At 39.1% G+C, this 13147-nt stretch overlaps 1 protein-coding gene across 4 annotated transcripts in view; it reads left to right on the plus strand.

The window, feature by feature from the left end:
- STARD13 (StAR related lipid transfer domain containing 13) overlaps positions 1-13147 on the plus strand; it is a 531510-nt gene that overhangs the window by 19430 nt on the left and 498933 nt on the right. For 3 of the 4 annotated variants that reach the window (XM_073894704.1, XM_073894702.1, XM_073894703.1), the window contains exon 1: positions 10238-10403. The exons of the other annotated variant lie outside the window; for it this stretch is intronic. The gene's annotated coding sequence lies outside the window, so the exon portion shown is untranslated. Of the gene's footprint in view, positions 1-10237; positions 10404-13147 lie in introns of those variants that run through there. 4 annotated transcript variants of the gene reach the window in all.

The following is a 13147-nucleotide window of genomic DNA, read 5'->3' on the forward strand; positions in this document are numbered from 1 at the left end:
GGATCACAGTTTATGGCCACCCTGAGCTGAGAGCCCGCGCCTCGGCTCCATCTCCGCAGCCGGCTTCCCTGCTCCTATACCTGGGAGCTCTGCCGCACTCAGGCACCCCCGGTCTCTCCGTGACCCCAAGGGTCCTGAGACCACACTGTCCCGCGAGGGTTCCACCCCCCGCTTAGCCACTGCAGCGACGTCCCTCAGCGGAGCCAACTTCTAAAAGGTCCGATTTTGTGCTCCACGGCTCTATCACTTGCCAGAAGCGGCCGACGGAGGCCCCCTCCCCCGCCGTCTATCCTCCCAAATATCACCTCGGATTCACTTCTCCGCACGTCCTAGCCTTCCAGTAAGTGGTCGCTTTTCTTTTCAGAGAGTTGTTGCTATTCTTTTCTTCGATCTCCTGTTGAGTTCGTAGGTGTTCAGAATCGTTTGATCCCTATTCAGCTGAATTCCTGAGACGAGAGGAAATCTAGGTCTCCTACTCCTCTGCCATCTTGCTCCACCGATAGTCTTATTTTTTAATTTCTTGATGAACATCCATACTGTTTCCCAGAGTGGCTGTACGAATTTACATTCCTGTCAACAATGCATAAGAGTTCCCTTTTCTCCACATCTTTGACAACACTTATCATCTCTTATCTTATTGATAGCAAACATGTTAACAGGTATGAAGTAATAGCTCATTGTGGTTTGATTTGCATTTCTCTGATGATTAATGCATCTTTTCATGTACCTGTTGGCCACCCGAATGTCTTCTTTAGAAACAATGTCTATTCACTTGCCCTGCTCATTTTTTTAACGGGATTGTTTTTGGGGTTTTTTTTTGTTTTTGAGTTGTATGCGTTCTTTGTATATTTTGGATATTAAACCCTTATCAGAGATATGATGTGCATCAAAGAAACAGATCTTAATGCGTGTGTAAGCACTCACTATGGTTAGCCCCATTGGGTTCAATGCAGAGGGAACAGGCAAAAATGCCCATCCCTCAGTCTTTCCTAGGAAGGGATTTGACGGTATATGTTACAAACTGCTGCCCTAGTGTCTGGCCTCTAATTAGCATGCATTTAGGTGCTCATTGTGGTTCTCCCAAGAGCACCAGAGAGCTGATGGGCATTTCCCCACCTTATCCCTCTGGCTCACTTCAACAGTAAAACCAAGTTTCCAGTATCTCTTTGGAAGAAGAATGTCACAGGTATCTTCCTGGAAGGAGAATGTTCACACATCTAGTGCCCAAACCTTTATGTCTGTCACCGAAGGGATGGACCCCCAAATCACCTAGCTCTGATATCCAATAGGGCTTGCATTCATGGATCCCACAGGTCTACAGCAAACAAAGAAGGAATTTTTAAACAGGTATAGGAGCAACTCCCACAGCAATATACTTGGCCTCAGCAGAGAGGTAACAGAAAAAAAATCACCCATATGCCAGTTTCTCCCTGGAAGGAGTTTAACTGCATGTTTTTCCAGCAGCTGCCTGAGGGTCCAGCTTCTAACCACCATGTATCAAGGTGATTACTGTGATCCTCGTCTTTGGAATACAAATGACTCTTGGTATACCCTCAACCATTGGGAACCACTAAGAACAAAGACAGTGGAATGTACAATCACAAAGGTTTGAGGGGCAACCAGAAGCTCAGGCTAGGCAGATTGATGAGGCTCTACTCTTACATGAGACCAGCCTGTCAAGACTGGAGAGGTGACTATTTTACTTAACATATAGAAACCAACACACAGAGTCAAGGAAACAATGGATGGTATTTTGATAGGGATTGCACTGAATGTGTAGATCGCTCTAGGTAGCATTGACTTCTTCACAATATTTGTTTCCCAATCCATGAGCATGGAATGTTTTTCCATTTCTTTGTGTCTTCCTCAATTTCTTTCAAAAAATCTTTCAAAAAAATTTGTTTCAAAAAAGAACAGGATAAATCTCCAGAAAGAGATCTTAATGAAATGAAGATAAGTACTTTATCTGATAGTGAGTTCAAATAACAGTCATAACAATGCTCAGCCAGGTCAGGAGAGCAATAAATGTATAAAGTAAGAATTTCAGCAAAGAGAAAATGTTAAAAAGTACTAAACAAAGATACCTAGGGCTAAATCTAACCAAAGAGGCAAAGGATCTGTACTCAGAAAACTATAAAATACTCATGAAAGAAATTGAGGAAGACATAAAGAAATGGAAAAACGTTCCATGCTCATGGATTGGAAGAACAAATATTGTGAAGACGTCAGTGCTACCTAGAGCAATCTACACATTCAGTACAATCCCTATCAAAATACCATCCACGTGTTTCAAAGAAATGGAACAAATAATCCTAAAATTTGTATGGAACCAGAAAAGACCTCAAATAGCCAGAGGAATGTTGAAAAAGAAAAGCAAAGACGGCGGCATCACAATTCCAGACTTCCAGCTCTATTACAAAGCTGTAATCATCAAGACAGTATGGCACGAGCACAAAAACAGACACATAGATCAGTGGAACAGAATAGAGAGCCCACAAATGGACCCTCAACTCTATGGTCAACTAATCTTTGACAAAGCAGGAAAGAATGTCCAGTGGAAAAAAGACAGTCTGTTCAACAAATGGTATTGGGAAAATTGGACAACCACATGCAGAAGAATGAAACTGGACCATTTCCTTACACCACACACAAAAAGAGATAGAGTTTTCCAATGAAAAGCTGAAAGAGTTCAATAGCACTGGACCAGGCTTATGAGAAATGTTAAAGGGAACTCCTCAAGCTGAAATGAAAGGACTAATTAGTAACTGAAAACATATGAAAATACACAGCATGCTGGTAAAGGTAAATATATATGTTAGGCTACCAAACAAATCTTAATAAACTTGAGAAGACTAAAATCATACCAAGTAGCTTTTCTTATGATGGTGGTATAAAACTAGAAATAAATTACAGGAAGAAAACTGGAAAATACACAAATACACACTCTGGAACATCCAGTGGCTCAAGGAAGAAACCCAAACAGAAGTTTAAAAAAATCTTGGGAGAAATGAAAATGAAAAAACAACATACCAAAACTTAAGGGATGCAGCAAAAGCAGTTCCAAGAGGGAAGTTTATACTGATAAATGCCTACATGCATTAGGAAAAAAGGAAGATCTTAAACAACATAACTTTACACCCCAAAGTACTAGAAAAAGAAGAACAAACTAGGCCCAGAGTTAGCAAAAGGAAGGAAATAAAGATCAGAGCAGATATAAATTAAATAGATACCAGAAAAGCAGCAGAAAAGATCAATGAAACTAAAAGCTGATTTTTTTAAATTTTATTTATTTATTTTTTTAGAAAGAGAGAGGGAATGTGTGAGTGTATGCACGCAAGTGGTGGGGAGGGACAGAATCATAAGTAGGCTCCATGCCTAGGGAGAGACAGAATCTCAAGCAGGCTCTATGTTTAGCGCAGAGACCGACATGGAGCTCAATCTCCTGACCCTGAGGTCATGACCTGAACTGAAATCAAGAGTTGGACGCTTAACTAACCAAGCCACCCAGGACCCCCTAAAGGCTGATGTTTTGAAAAGATAAAATTGATGAATTTAGCTAGACTAACAGTTGTGACTTTTAAAATTAACATTTGCTAAGTAGAGCCGCTGGATATTGGATGGTAAACCTGGGTCAACAAAAGACCACAAGGGAATTGAAATAGAGAAGTTTGTTGCTCAGAGACTGTGGAAGAAGTACACAGCATGCCTTGAGGGGCCACATGGGGATGTCAAGACAGTTGCAGGCAGAGAGAGTGGCAGGATTTGGGACACATGTCTTTATGAGAGTCCGAGGGTGGGGTGCTTTGGGATTCTTGATCTAAAGCCAAATAGGCCAATTCATATAAAAAAGAATGGGGTTTTGGCAAGCTTTATGGGGGAGCTTATCACAAGGATAATAACAAGGTAATAAATGCATATTTTAAGGGGCATGTGAAGGGAAAGGCTTGTGAGGTGGAGGAGATCTGTATCACAATGACCATTGGGTGAGTCATATCAGGAACTCACTTTATTTGTGACTCTGTGAACTATTATCTAGGGCAAAACAAATAGCCCCAGCCTCACTTTTTTAGGGGCTAATGTCAGTTTAGGACCCTTGCAGACTTGGCCAAACAAAATGGATGCCCATGCAGCAATACCATGGTGTATCTTATCTAACCATTTAACATTAACTTAGAAAAAGGAAGACTTCAATAAACAAAATCAGAAATGAAAGAGGAAACATGAAAGCTGATAACTCAGAGGTACTAAAGATTATAAGAAACTACTATGAACAATTACATACTATAGGTAACAAATTACATAACCTATAAGAAATGAATAAATGCCTAGAAACGTACAACCTACCAAGACTAAATGATGAAGAAAGAGAAAATCTGAACAATCTAATAATGAATAAGAGATTGAATTAGTAATCAAAAACTTCTCAATAAAGAGAAGCCCAGGACCAGATGTCTTCAATGGTGAATTATGCCCCAAATTTAAAGAATTAATACCAATTCTTCTTAAACTCATCCAAAAATTAGGAGAGGAAGGAGTACTTCCAAACTCATTTTACAAGGCCAGCATTATGTGATACAAAAGCCAGATAAAGACACTATATGAAAAGAAAATTAGAGGCCAATATCCTTGATGAACATAGAAGCAAAAATCCTCAACAAAATATTAGTAAACCAAACTCAACAATACATTAAAAGGACCATACACCATGATCAAATGGGATTTATCTCTGTGATGCAAGGATGGTACAATACATGCAAAATAATAAATATGATACATCACATTAACAAAATGAAGGATAAAAATCATATGATAATCTCAATAGGTGCATAAAAATTATTTGACAAAATTCAACATCTTTTTGATAAAAACTCTCAACTGTAGATGGACATACTTCAACACAATAAAGTCCATACATGACAAGCCTGCAGCTAACATTGTACTCTCTAGTGAAAAACCGAAAGATTTTCTTCTAAGATCAGGGGCAAGACAAAGATGTCACTCTCAGCAATTTTATTCAACATAGTATTAGAAGTCCTAGCCAGAGCAATCAGGCAAGAAAAAAAAGAATGGAAAGGCATCCAAATTGGAAAGTGAGAAGTAAAATTTGCAGATGACATGATCTTATATGTAGAAAACCCTAAAGACTCCACAAAACAACAACAAAACAAAAAACCCTGTTAGAATTAATACACAAATTCAATAAAGTTGCAGGATATAAAATCAATATGCAAAAATCAGTTGCATTTCTATACACTAACAATGGACTATCAGAAAGAGAAATTAAGAAAATAATCCCATTTACAATAGCTTCAAAAATAATAAAATACTTGGGAATAAATTTAACCAGGGAGATAAAAGATCTGGATGCTGAAAACTATAAAACATTGGTGAAAGAAATTAAAGAAGACAAAAATAAATGAAAAGATATCCCATGTTTATGTATTAGATAGATTAATATCATCAAAATGTCCATACTACCCAAAGCAATTTACAGATTTAATACAATTTCTATCAAAATTCCAATGGCATTTTTCACAGAAATAGAAAAAACAATTCCAAAATTTGTTTAGGACCACAAAATATCTCAAATAGCCAAAGCAATCTTGAGAAAGAACAAAGCTGGAGGCAACACATTTCTTGATCAAACTACACGATAAAGCTATAGTAATTAAAACAGTATAGTATTAGCATAAACACAAGCACATAGATCAATGGAACAGAATGGAAAGCCCAGAAATAAACCCATGTGTATATGGTCAATTAATTTTAACAAAGGAACTAACTATATACAATGAGGAAAGGAAAGTGTCTTCAGTAAGTGGTGCTATGAAAACTGTATCCTGTTTTCTGCTACCCAGAAGTAGAGTATTCCTATGACCTTTTCATAAGCTAAATGGCCTAAGTCAAAGAAGCAATTACCATTAATTTATATGAAAAAAAATTCAAGTATTCCCAGACCCCAAAAATAACTTCTCTTAAGCTTTTTGATACCTTAGGACACATCTTGCTAATGGATGCACAAAATAAGTCAAGATAAAACACAGATGCTCATAGATAGACACAGATCAAAGCTATGGCCGCTTGGTGCTGACATGCTGAGTATAATTCTGGGGAAGGAGCTTGGCGGAGCCACTTTGCTGCTCAGGCTATGAGCTGCATCTACAAGGGCTTGCTGCAAAACAAACACTGAACACTACTTTTGCTTTTCACCTTTTTTTCATAAAAGCAAAAAATCCTCTTTGGATTTTTTTTTTTTTTTTGGTTAGTGAAAACAAGTACTAATGTAGATCTTTTGTAAAAGTGAAATGGCATAATGTGAACTTTTGAAAAACAGGGGACACCTGTATCTCCATGCTAAAGAATAAAACTAGACACCTATCCTACACCATACACAATAATCAACTCAAGATGGATTAAAGACTTGAAAGTAAGACTAAAACCGTAAAACTCCTAGAGAAAACATAGGAGGTAAGCTCCTTAACATCAGCTTTTGGCAATAAGTTTTTGGATTTGACAGCAAAAGCAAAGGCAACAAAAGCAAAAACAAACAAGTGGGACTACATCAACTGAAAATATTTCTATACAGCAAAGGAAACTATAAACAAAATTAAAAAGTAATCCATGGAGAGGAAGAGAATATGTGCAAACAGTGTATCCGATAATGGGTTAATAGTCAAAGTATACAAAGTTTGGGGCACCTGGGTGGCTCAGTCATTAAGCATCTGCCTTCGGCTCAGGTCATGATCCCAGGGTCCTGGGATCGAGCCCCGCAGCGGGCTCCCTGCTCCGCGGGAAGCCTGCTTCTCCCTCTCCCACTCCTCCTGCTTGTGTTCCCTCTCTCGCTGTGTCTCTCTCTGTCAAATAAATAAATAAAATCTTAAAAAACATATATATAAAGAGTTCATGCAACTCAATAGCAAAAGTAATAAATAAATAAAAATGAGCAAAGAACCTGAATAGACTTACTTCAGTGAAGACATACAAATAGCAAACAGGTACAGGAAGAGGTAATCAACATCACTAATCATCAGGGAAATGCAAATCAAAATCACAATATTACCTCACACCTGTTAGACTGTCTGTTATCAAAAAAGACAAGGAAAACAAATGATCTGCCCCCAGGTCATTGCAACTTAGGTAATATTACATGGATAAGGAGATTCGCCCAATTTACAGAAGCACAGAGATGATAAAATAGATGTTTTAAGCTACTATGTCTGGGGGTGGTTAGCCATGCAGTCATGAATAGCAATAACCTACATTGCTTTTCCTTCATTCCTTTATTTCTTTGTATTCATCAATTTCTCAGTCATAGAATCTTTTAGTCAAAACAAATTTAATTCAGTTGAAATCTTGTTTTATTTTCTATTTTTAATTTTATTTTGAAATTTACAGTGGAGGCTCTCTCCGGTTAGTACCAAAGCTATGTGTAAAAGAGTAATTTCCATGCATTCTGCTCCCTGGTCCCTTGAGCCCTGGTGGCAGTATGTGTTGCTGCTGTCATTGGTTACCATGAAACTGCTCAGAGCTAAGTGAATTACCTTCACTCCCTCTGTTGCATTTGTGAAAGCAACACGAGGTTTGAGGGTGGCCAATTTATGGTGACTGTCAGCTGTACACTCATTACTGACCAAAACATTCCCATAGATGGTCATAGGAAACATAAATGTTTAGAAAGCTTGGATTATGGCAGAGGGCAGTAACTACTGTAATAAGGAACATTATTTTGAACAAATGCAAACTAAAAATCCGTAAGAGAATGAAAAAAAAATTAGCCATACATTTGGGAAAACATAATCCTCGTAAAAATACATATCTAAACCGAATTTTCTTCCAAAGACTTGCCTTATCACTTTAATTTCACTGCATTTATAGTGTACATGTTACTTCTCCTAGTCATTAGTTTTCTATTTACTAATGCATTCAACCAATACTTACTAAGTTCCTTACCTGTGCCAAGCATGGATATGCTAGGTTGTAGAAATAAAAAAGTGAGTGAGAGAGTATTAGTTTAATAAGACAAGTAGACAAAAAATCAAAATTCAATTTAAGTACTAAACTAAGAGTAAAATAAAGGATACTTAGGCAGCCTGAGAGGCTAAGGGAAATTCCCTGGGATGAAATGACTCAGACTGCAGCCAAGTCTTGAAAGATCAAAGGCTTTGCCTACCCATCTTGGTCTTTGGTCCACAGTCTCCTTGCCAGGGTTCATCAGGCAGGGCAAATATTTATTGAGCATGTTTGCAGGGCTCTGGCCTTGGTCCCTGGTGAGTCAGCACTACTCTCTCTCAATAAGGATGAGTCCTGACCCACAAAGAGGGATTCTACACCCAGTCAGAGCTCATCCAGTGGCTCAGGAAGGGTTGTACCGGTCAGACCTTGAGGACTGAGTATTCCTGACTTTAGTTTTATCTATTGACCAAGAAGAGAATTATTTAGTCAACTTTGTTTTATACACATCTCCAACCCTGCACCCCAACATCTCTCTTTTATTGAGCAAGTCAATAAACCTTTTCTTTCCCTCAACAAAATGTAGCTACTTATCGTAAGCCCTATTGGACCTTTTGCTTTTACTTTCAGTATTTCAGTCTTGAGATAAGACTGGTAGCATTGCATCTGGTTGCTTTTTATATTACTGGAACAATATTTTTTTATCTCTCCCCTGTGTGGGTTCTGCCTTTTTTCACTCATCAGATTCTTAAAGAATGCTAATGATCTCACGGATTCTATACCAGCCCTATCCAAAAAAAAAATTGACCATGTAAGGTCATCAGCCGTGGTCACCGTCATGAAGTAGGGAGGTGAGGATCCCCAATTTCACCACAGAAGTACTAGGCAGCCTCTTCTTTAAGTCCTATCTTGACTGCTAAACATACTGAAAGTTTCTCTAGAGGCCAATTTCCCTGGATTATTCATTTTCTGGCAGGATAAGGCTCAAGATCATCTAGTCTGTAAGTCCCAAATTGGCAGCCTGCAGGGCAAATTTAATCAGCAGATAGATTTTGCTTGGTATTCATGATATTCATTAAACATTTTGAATAAGGAGGTTTACAAAACTTAGAGTTCACATAAAAATTTGAACTTCTAGCTTCTTTTTAAAAGTCAGAAGCTTTGACATAATTCATCCCATAACAAATTAGGAATAGTTATTGTGGAATAATAGCTACTTCCAAAATAGAGACCTGTGTTTTCCACCTCACCTTAGCCCACCCAGTGAACTGCACTTTGAGTGCACTTCTATTCCTGAACTACTAGTCCAACTCTTTCATTTGAAAGAAAACGAAACTAAGATCCAGAGAGACCTCAAGATTTTCCTGGGCTTAGAGCTCGTTGTATAACCCAGATCCAGAACTTGAACATGGGTCTCTTTGCCCCACTGTCTACTTCAAGGTGTTGTCTTTCTCTCTTATTTATGCCCAGAAGCAACTGCTCACCATTGACTGCTCAGGCTAGAGTCCTACCAAGGGCTGCAGAAAGGCCAAATGACATCAAATTCTAAGCCAAGAGTAATCATGGCTCACATTTTATGCTATGGATTTTGAAGAGGTTTGATTATTTTGACGTATTTTTTTTTTTCGCCCAATACCTCTTTTCTTTTCTGTGGCACATTGGAGCAGGTGGATGTGAAAGTAAAAGCAAATGTTTTTCGGGTCCTTGTACATCTTTGTCCCATAAGGGGACATGTACTTGCTCTGCACAATGACTTCTAGCTAGCTTGATGTGGAAAAGCCCACTTGAGAGATTATGTCAATGTCACAGATGCAGTAGATTTTCATTTGGGGCCTGGTTAGCACACATTATTGTACACTTATAATTGTGAACTTCCTTCTGATAAAACATCCTGTCAGTTCTTAAGGAGTAGATGCTTTTCTAAGAGGTGAGATGGAGCTTTAACTACAGAGCCCTCCTTCACACCAGCCAGAAGCAGAGTAGAGTTCTGAGAGATAAGCTTTTCCTCTTATCTCAACATATTGGTGAGTTGTTACAAGCCTTACTTGTTCCCCGGGAAGCTAATAGAAAAATAATTCTATTTTTAATGAATGAGAGGCCCATCCCAACAAAAGCATGGAAACTACAGATTGGCTAGAGCCCGTTTTTTATAACCTTTTCCTTCCCCCAAGACTTGGCCAGGACCTCACAATGAGGTGCTTTGTGAGCCTCACGCCAAGGTTGATTTGGCACCTCCGTCACAGAGAGCATGTGCAGACTGTGACAGGCTCCCAGGGAAGCCACTTCCCACATGTACTCTTCTGGTTCCCTCATTGGTGTTCAGGAAGAGGAGGTTTGTGCCTCCCGGTGAGCTGGGTGCTATGACAGATTAGACTTTTATGCGAGAAAATAAATCCTGCACATGTGATGTACTGCTTTAGACTCAAAGACCTCTTGGAACCTGGGACTGTAAGGTAAGCAGCGCTCTGCCACAATTCTTGAACTTTGAAACTGTGAATGTAATTTGAGGACGTTCCTTGAAACTGTTTGTTGTTTAATGTGAAACTTTAACATGCTGCCTTTCCTGCTGCCTTTAAGAATAACAGCTCACTGTCAAACATGTACACACAGCTTTGGTTTAAAAAGACCAAAAAAAACAGCCACTGCTTATAAAAAGAAAAAATTCTTCCCTAATGAAATAGTCACATCGATTTGTTGTACTTTTCAACTTGTGTGGAAGTGTCCAGGATGGGCTGGGTTTTCTCTCTGGTTTCAGAGTAATCAGTGTCCTTTAAAACGGGATCGAATTATCTTTGCCACTTGAAAATGGGTGTGTGTGCAGGATTAATTCTGTAGAGAGAAAAGCCCTGTGGAATTGTAACCAAATGTCAGTCCAGGTCTGTGGGTCTTTATCCCAAGTGTGGCTGGGTGCTTGCTAAGGCACGGGAGGGGGTTAGAGGGGGTTAGGGCAACCCTCCTTGCCACAATTTTGTTAGCACTTCTCTGCAAGACCTGGGAAATCTGCTGTCGTCAGGTGTTACTGTGTGTAGACCAGTTCCTTGTTATTGCGGCAAATTAAGTTGGCAAGCTGGAAGTTATTACAGTGTGCAGACTAAGAGCCAGTGGTTTGTCAGACAGAAAATGATGCAGAACAAGTTCAACAGTATATAACGCAGTTATGTGTCTAATGTTAATGAAACCCAATCTTTTTGGAGAAATTTACAGAAACTTTTAGTGTTTTTGTTCAAGTTTGATCAGACCCCAAGGCCTTGCTTTTAGGTCTGTAAATAATCTATATCTAAGAGGGCATCACTGTAAAATATTTCTCTGTTGTAGGGAGAAATGATGCTAAACCTTCTTTCTGTGTTCTGGAGACCATTCAGAAGACCTCCACTATATTCACACTGTTTCTTTTCTCTTAAATCTTTGTCCAGATGTTTCTCCTACTTTCCTACTTGCCTTTATCTCTTCCCTGGGGATGAAGATATTGTGGGCATCTTAAACTTCCCCTGAGGTCCCTAAGCCCCTTCCTGTGCCCTCCTCAAGGACAGCACCAACGAGCATCCACACAAAGCATTCAGATTCTTGCTCATTATTCTTTCTCATTCTGGATAGTGGTTTACATTGATCTATCAGCCCCCAAGGCACAGTCCCGTGATACATATTGCCTCCTGATGCAACAGGCTGAGGTGAGGCCCAGAGGGGCTAGGGCACCCCACCTAAAGTCTGAAGGAGCAGTTGGAGGGGGGGCTGGCCTAGATGCCATCTCCCCTCCCCCAGGCTTTCTCCCTTCCAGGACTAAGCTGCCTCACCTGGCTCCAGGTATTTCCATGAGCCTACCCTTTGAACCACATTACTGATTAGCTGCACACAGTTTAGGCGAGGTACTCATTCACTCCAAGGATCAGAATGTTGAAGCTAACTTTGGTCTGGAGCGAAGAAAATTTCCCCACCAGGCATGCAATGTGGGGGTCTCTGGAACCAAGAGGGGCTATGTGAGGATTTTTCTCCTCCTCTTGTTGCTCTGTTTCTTACTAGTCTCGGCACACATTTTTAAAACAGTTCAAGCAAAAAAGGTGAAGATTCCTAAGGAAATAAGGCTGGGGTTGTTTACTTTGTGCAGCCAGGACACCCAGGATGCTAGTCTCAGAAGGATAAGCAGTGGGCTTGGATTAGCATTCCAGTGTGCCATTGCCTCACAGAGTTATTTTTAACTTGACAACATTTCTACACATCTGCAATCCAAATACCCCGTATGTGAGAATAAATATTTAGGCAGTGTGTTAGCTTCATTAACCAGTCACTACATCACAGCCATTCTTCATAATTCTTTTTCTTCTTATAATAAAACTAAAAGAACAAAAAAGGAGGTGGGGGAAGAAAATGGCAGAAACAGAGGTAAAATATATTGCCTATGGCAGTTCAGGAAAAAATAACCTAATGAGAGACCAGAAAAAATTTTTTTTTTCAAGATTTCTCTCTTTCTTTTATCAAAGATGACGTTTCTCCATTGCAAGATTCCCTCAGGTTCTTGTGTTTTTCATCTTTGACAGCCCTGGGTCTTTTCCTCATAGTTATGCTCAGACTCTGATAGGAATGCTTATAGGGCAGTTCCTGAAAGGTAGACAAAGGCACCAGAATTATAGGCACTAGGAATAAGAATTCTCTGTCACTCTAACAACCAAACCCTGATGAAATCACCACCATTCTAGAACTCACACATAAAGAATGTCTCATTTGTCTCTAGAGCTAATAGTTTCCTTTATTTTTGTTATTCTTACTTTTCATTTTTTACTGAATAAATGAAAGCCTGAAGGAACAGGAAATTAGCTGCGATGATTTCACATCCCATCTGAAGCAAGTTCCTTCAGTCCTTCTACAGGCTTTCACTGAGATTCCATGGGCATGCAAGTCTATTGAACAAATAGACTTGCTCTATCCCATAGTACACAAAAAGAGATGTCTTTATTTTATTTTATTTTATTTTATTTTATTTTATTTTATTTTATTTTATTTTATTTTAAACAAACCCTAGGAAGGCTAAGGCAACAACTTAAAAGTTAATGATCCTGACTGGGTCCTTTTACAGAGAAGATGGAAAATAATTTAAATATTTTGTTTTATGTAATATGGTACATTATGCAAAATCATATAAAGTACAACCTATCACCTATTTGCCTGGAAGCCACATTTAGAAGGCTTAAGAAGGGTTCGCTGG

Source organism: Callorhinus ursinus, unplaced genomic scaffold (assembly GCF_003265705.2).
Source record: "Callorhinus ursinus isolate GAN/ISIS: 27379988/994484 unplaced genomic scaffold, GSC_fseal_2.0 scaffold7, whole genome shotgun sequence".
NCBI classification, from domain to species: Eukaryota; Metazoa; Chordata; class Mammalia; order Carnivora; family Otariidae; genus Callorhinus; species Callorhinus ursinus.